At 45.4% G+C, this 6,270-nt stretch overlaps 1 protein-coding gene across 2 annotated transcripts in view; it reads right to left on the bottom strand.

The window, feature by feature from the left end:
- The window catches only part of PEX5 (peroxisomal biogenesis factor 5), a 20,999-nt gene extending 20,016 nt beyond the window's left edge, over window positions 1-983 (bottom strand). Inside the window, exon 1 of one of the 2 annotated variants that reach the window (XM_017891833.1) lies at window positions 875-983. The gene's annotated coding sequence lies outside the window, so the exon portion shown is untranslated. The remainder of the gene's footprint in view (window positions 1-874) is intronic. The other variant, XM_017891837.1, reaches the window with a different exon arrangement.
- Window positions 984-6,270: the final 5,287 nt, after the last annotated feature.

Raw genomic sequence — 6,270 nt, 5'->3', positions numbered from 1 at the left:
AGGGGGGGAGCCAGGGGGCGGGGCTCAAACTTAAAGGGGCCGTGACCGCCCTGCTGCGGCCCAGGCCTAGCGGAAGCTGTCTGAAGAGGCGGGGCCTTAAGACCGCGTTGCAGCCTGACGGGAAGAGCCGTGAGTCTTAAAGGGGAAGAGCACCTTAGAGAGCAGGTCTTGGAGAGTCGACTCTAGGAGCGCTCAAAAAGGCCACAAGCCCTAGGATTTGTTTGACGGTAAGCTCAAAGAAGAATGGGGCTAAGAAGGGCTTCCCAGGCTCTGGGGGAAAGCCGAAGACGCGAGATCTTAGGCTCAGTTGATCCTGCCTCTTCCCTTGGGCGCATTGTGACCCAAGGGGATTCGCTGCCCTTTCTGAGCCTCAGTTCTCCCCTCTAAAATGGAGCTGGCTAATGTTCCCAAGCACAAGAAAGAGAAAGGCCCTAACACCAGGGACTGGGGAGTTCAGTCCGAGGCCTTCTTCAGCCTCCTAGGTCTGCCCCACTTCCAAATAACCCCTAGCGGGACAGCGTCACTGTCTCCATGGAGACAGGGGCCCGCCCCCGCCTCAATCCCTCTCCACCTCTGCATAATGGGGAAAATAGCACTGAATGATGACAAATTCCGGAGACCAAAATAGGGTCCAACGCATCCTGAGATCTCGAGCTGGTAACGTAGAAGGAAGGTGTACAGTGAGTCAGCCCTTCCTTCCACTAAGTCAACATAATGGCCTTATTCCCACCACTCCAGGCTGGGAAAGCACAAACATACAAGAAATGTTTTTAATCACGGAATAAGACTAAGCCTCAGGCCCCCTCATCTGCCAGAGAATGTGCGCTGCTGTCAAATCTCAAAGTCATTGGGAAACAAACCCTGATAATCTCACCCGGCTTCAAGACCAAGGGAGTCCTAGTGTCACGGAGAAGAGCAAGAGCCCAGGGCTGCCGGTAAATGAGCAAGGGCAGTGGTGCCGGACGAACAGAAGTTCCATCCCAGCCCAGGGTGCACGAGCAGAGAGGCAGGCAGGCAGGCGGGCAGCAGGTGGCGCCATGGGCCGGGCTTGTTTCCTGGCTGCTCTGCAGATTTCAAAGGTGGAGACCTCAGGGGGCACAGGGAATGTCTGTGTAAACTCATCCCTGGGAAGATAGAGAAGCAGTTCTGACACCTCAGGGGAACAGAATGGCAGGGGAGAGACCATAAGACTGTGCAACATTTCTCCTTTTCCTTGCTTTTTCGCCCTCTTTCGGACGCCCCAATCCTATACCCCGTTTTCTTCTGGAGCACACAAATCCCAGCCCTTGGGTGTCCCCTGTTCTCAGGCTGCCATCGCGAGGAAAATACCTAGTACCTGATAAACTAAACCACACAAGGATAAAGAGATGCCCTCCATAAGGTGCATGCTTTTAAAAACAGGACCCCTAGAGAGGGCAATGTTTAAAGGAACCCATCTGATACAGTAGAATTTCAGAACATTAAGGCAACCAGAGTTTCCCAGTACCACTTAAACATCACGACACACATAACCTTCTGCTCTGCTTAGCAGAGTTTATCGACTGATTAGCAGTAAATCACTTTGTGTGCAGATCTTGGAAGAATGCTAATAACAATAACTGATGTTTACTAAAATCCAGGTGTTGTGTAAAACACTTTACGTATCTCAATGCTTTTAATCTTCTTAATACCCCTATTAAATAGATACTACTAGACCCACTTTACAGATAAGACTTGTGCAAAATCAGACGGCTAGGAAGTCAAAATTTAATCCAGGCATAACTCCAGGCACCTACTTCCCAGTCTTAGAGAAGACTTACTGATAAACCCTAGAGATCTTTGATCTCCTGGGCCATAGAATCATTCACAGAACTTGGTCCACAGTCCCAGAGGTGCTGGGAAAGGGCTTAACAGAGTGACTTTGTAGTTTAATATTTAATTTACTGAAGCTCTAGATTTGAAACCCTAGATTTTGTTAATCCAGGTTCAACTTTAAATTCTTATTCTAGTCATAAAAGTAGTAATTTTTTAAAAAATAAAATAATAATTTTACTTATTCTTTAATTAATGTTTGACAATTCAAGTTCAATAGGTTAAATCTTACCATGTTTAGACACATATTTCATTGACTGTGTGCCAGGCATTGTTTCAAGCACTTTTCAACTACTGATTTATTTAATCCTTCTAATACTTATTAATAATAACTATTATCCCCCATTTTACAAAAGAGGAAACTGAGGCACAGAAAAGTTGAGTGACTTGCCCAAGGTCATACTAATAAATAGCAGAGCTGGGGTTTGAACCCAGACCAGGGTCATCAAACTTTGTAAAGGGCTCAAAGGTCAATATTTTTGGTTTTGTAGTCCATACAGTCTCTGTCACAGTGACTCAACCCCGCTGTTGGAGCACGAAAGCAGTCATAGGCCACACCTAAACAAATGAGCATGGCTGTATTCCAGTAATGCTTTTTATGAACACTGAAATAGGAATTTTATGTAATTTTCATGTTACAAAATATTATTCTTCTTTTGATGTTTTTCATGTTACAAAATATTATTCTTCTTTTGATGTTTTCCAACCATTTAAAATGTCAAATACTTATTTAAAATAAAACCATTTAAAATGTCAAATACTTATTTATTTTTTTTGACACAGAGTCTTGTTCTGTCACCCAGGCCAGCATGCAGTGGTGTGATCTCGGCTCACTGCAACTTCCACCTCCTAGGTGGTCTCAAACACCTGACTTCAGGTGATCCACCCGCATTGGCCTCCCAAAGTGCTGGGATTACAGGTGTGACCCACCGTGCCCAGCCAAAAAATGTCAAATACTTCTTAGCTTGCAGACTATGCAAAAACAGGGACCAGGCCATAGTTTGTGGATCTTTGACCTACACAGTCTTGTTCCAGAGTCCATGCTCTTAAACACCGTGCTGTACTTTTGCTTTTTAGAAATAAAAGTCAAACTTCCTAATATTTTTAACTATGTGACATTTAATATTCATATTTTAAATACCTGACAGGGCAAACAACACTACTAGGCAAAACCTTTCTAAATTTTATTCAACCCTTTAAATCTAATCAAACTTATAAACATTTATTCAATTTTTTAAAATTTATTCAATTTTCTTAATCCTCTTAAAGTCATAAATCCAAAACTTTTCTTTTTTTGCAGTTGCAAGATTTAATAGAGTGAAAACAGCTCCCATACAATGGGAGGGGACCCAAAGGGGGTTGCCACTGCCAGCTCGAGTGCCTGGGTTTGTATCCCGATCCTTGTCCCTCCCCCTGTGCTCTCAGGCAATAGATGATTGACTATTTCTTTACCTCCTGCTTTTAGCCTAATTGGTATTTTAGCGAGCTCTTTACTACCTGATTGGTCAGGTGTGAGCTGAGTGACAAGCCCCATGTTTAAAGGTGGGTGCAGTCACCTTCCCCAGCTAGGCTTAGGAATTCTTAGTCGGCCTAGGAAATCCAGCTAGTCCTGTCTCTCAGTCCCCCCCTCAACAGGAAAACCAAGTGCTGTTGGGGATGTTGGCCAACGACCGCTCTAACTGCTTCCTGCCGAATTGGGGCGTAGTAGGTCATGCAGTTGAAATTTCCTCAGGAGGGGTGCCTTTGATGTCATTAACATAGGAGCATGGGCTAGCAGACCAGTCCAGGGGTCTGCAGTAGATCTTAGTCATGGACTGCATCTGGGCTCCATTAGAAAAACCATTTGTAGTTTTACAGCTTCAATTCTGGAAGAGACAAACTTAACAAGGAGGTTAAAGATACAGGGATTGAAATGTATGGCCTGACATGCAGGGGGAGGCACATCCAACAGTTAGTAGTGTTTTGGGATGAGGATAAGCCAGTATTGGCTGGATACGTTCCTTACTGAGGGCCCTGGTGCCTTTGGATAATTTTAGCCCTACGTATTTAACCTGCTATAAGCAGAGCTGAGCCTTTGGTTTGAAAACCTTGTAGCCACAGGTGGCAAGGAAGTTTAAGAGTACTTGGGTGACTTGATGGCCCAAGGTTTCTGAACGGGCTGCTAAAAGTAAAGCGTCCACATACCAAAGGACAAGAGTGTCCAAGTATGAGAACTGGCTCAAGTCTTGGGCTGATGCCTGGCCAAATAGATGGGGGCTATCCCTGAACCCTTGGGGTAAAGCAGTCCAGGTGAGCTGAGACATTGGGTTCAAAGGATCTTCAAAGGCAAACAAGAATTGAGAGTCAGGATGTACAGGGATGCAGAAAAAGGCATCCTTAAGATCAGGACTGTAAACCACTCTGCTTCCTCTGGTATTTGGGAAAGAAGAGTGTAAGAGTTAGGTACAGCTGGGTATAGAGGGACAACGGCCTCGTTGATAATCCTGAGATCTTGCACTAACCTCCATGTCCATTGGGTTTCTGTACTCCTAAAATTGGAGTGTTGCAGGGACTATTGCATGGTTTTAATAGGCCTTGGGCTTTTCGGTCCTTAACAATCCTTCGGAGTCCTTGTTGGGCCTCGGGTCTAAGGGGGTACTGCATTTGGTAGGGGAAGGAGGGAGAACCCTTTAGTTTAACTTGAACAGGATGGGCATTCTTCATTCATCCATTTGTCCTTCTGTGGCCCAGACTTCAGGATTAATTCCTTCCTCAAGTAGGGGACAACAAATGGGTGTTCCTTGTCCTATGTTCAAGTGTATAATGGCCCCTGCTTTTGCTAGTATGTCTCCCTAACAAAGGAGTGGGGCTTTCAGGCATAATTATAAAGGCATGTGAAAAGAGTAAAGTTGCCCAGTCACAACTCAGTGGGTGGGAGAAGTACCTAGTGACTGCCTCTTCTAGGACCCCTCGAATAGTGACAGATCTGGAAGACAGTTGTCTGGGACAGGAGAGTAAGACTGAGAAGGCTACTCCAGTGTCCAGGAGACAGTTAACCTCCTGGCCATCAATAGTCAAGCATACCCAGGGCTCTGAGAGGGTGATGACATGGGCTGGTGCTTGCCCTGGGCAGCCAGTCCTGTTGCTGGATCATCTGGTTAGTGGCTTCTGACTCAGAGGACCTTCATCCCCTGGGGCAGTGGGCCTGCCAGTGATTATCTTGACATAAGGGGCATGGACAAGGGCGCGGCTTATTTCTATTCGGACAATCTTTTTTAAAGTGCCCTTGTAGACCACACTGGAAGCAGGCATTCAACTTGCCCAGCTTTTCCCTTTTCCAGAGCTTCCAAAGCCCGCTTGCCTGAGGGCCATGACTAAAGCGGTAACCTTTTTTTTAATCCCGTTTATCCCATTCTGCCTGCTCCTCCTGATCGCTATTATAAAAAACCAAGCTTGCCAAGTTCAATAGGGTTTCTAAGTTTTGCTCTGGGCCTAAGGTGGACTTTTGAAGTTTTTTTCTAATGTCTGCAGCTGACAGAGTGATAAACTTATCCTTTAAGATTAGTTTGCCTTCAATAGAGTCAGGTGACAGCAAGGTGTGCTTCCTCAATGCCTCCCTTAGTCTCTCCAGAAAGGCAGTAGGATATTCTTCCTTTCCCTGTGTTATACCAGACATCATTGAATAATTCATAGGCTTCTTCCTAGTTTTCCTTAGTCCTTCTAGCACGCAAGTTAGCAAATGTCTGCGGCACCAATCTTCATGTTCTGATTCTGTGTCCCAGTGAGGGTCTACACTGGGAACTGCCTACTGGCCTGTGAGGAATTATTCTTTCCTCTGTCGTCATCCTATCATTGATCTGACTGAGATACCAGAGATTGCCAAACTCTCAGGCTGCAGTTACGGCGGCACTTCTCTCGTTTGGGGTTAGTGTCTGATTTAGCAGTAACGTTATATCTCGCCATGTCAGATCAAAGGATTGTCCTAACCCTTGTAAAACATCAACATAGCCATCAGGGTTATCTGAGTATTTACCTAGGTCTATTTTAATTTGCTTCAAATCTGAGAGGGAAAAAGGTAAATGCACTCTGGCTAGGCCGAATTATCCTCCTCCCACCACCTGGAGGGGGCATAATCGGGGAATATTGGCCCTCTTTGGTTCATTGTTTACCCCTTTGTCTATCTCCTTTTGGACCGTATGGGTTGAAGGGGGGTCCTTATTAGTTGGGGAAGGAGTTGGGGGGAGCTGGGGTAGGGAGGTAGACTCAGGGCTTCCTATACGGCATAAATTACACTTTTTATATAACTGCAAGTTGTCTCTTAATGAAAAAGAAAGTTTGCACATATGGCACTGCACTCCTTTTGCCCTCTTTTCTACAAAAGAGGTCTATCTGTAAGATGGTGTTATAATTTATACTTCCCTCAGGAGGCCAGGTTTCTCC

The sequence above is a fragment of the Rhinopithecus bieti genome, unplaced genomic scaffold (assembly GCF_001698545.2).
Source record: "Rhinopithecus bieti isolate Rb0 unplaced genomic scaffold, ASM169854v2 scaffold_21022, whole genome shotgun sequence".
Taxonomy (NCBI): Eukaryota; Metazoa; Chordata; class Mammalia; order Primates; family Cercopithecidae; genus Rhinopithecus; species Rhinopithecus bieti.
The sequence above is the reverse complement of the archived record's forward strand: the minus strand, read 5'-3'. Positions and strand labels throughout refer to the sequence as shown.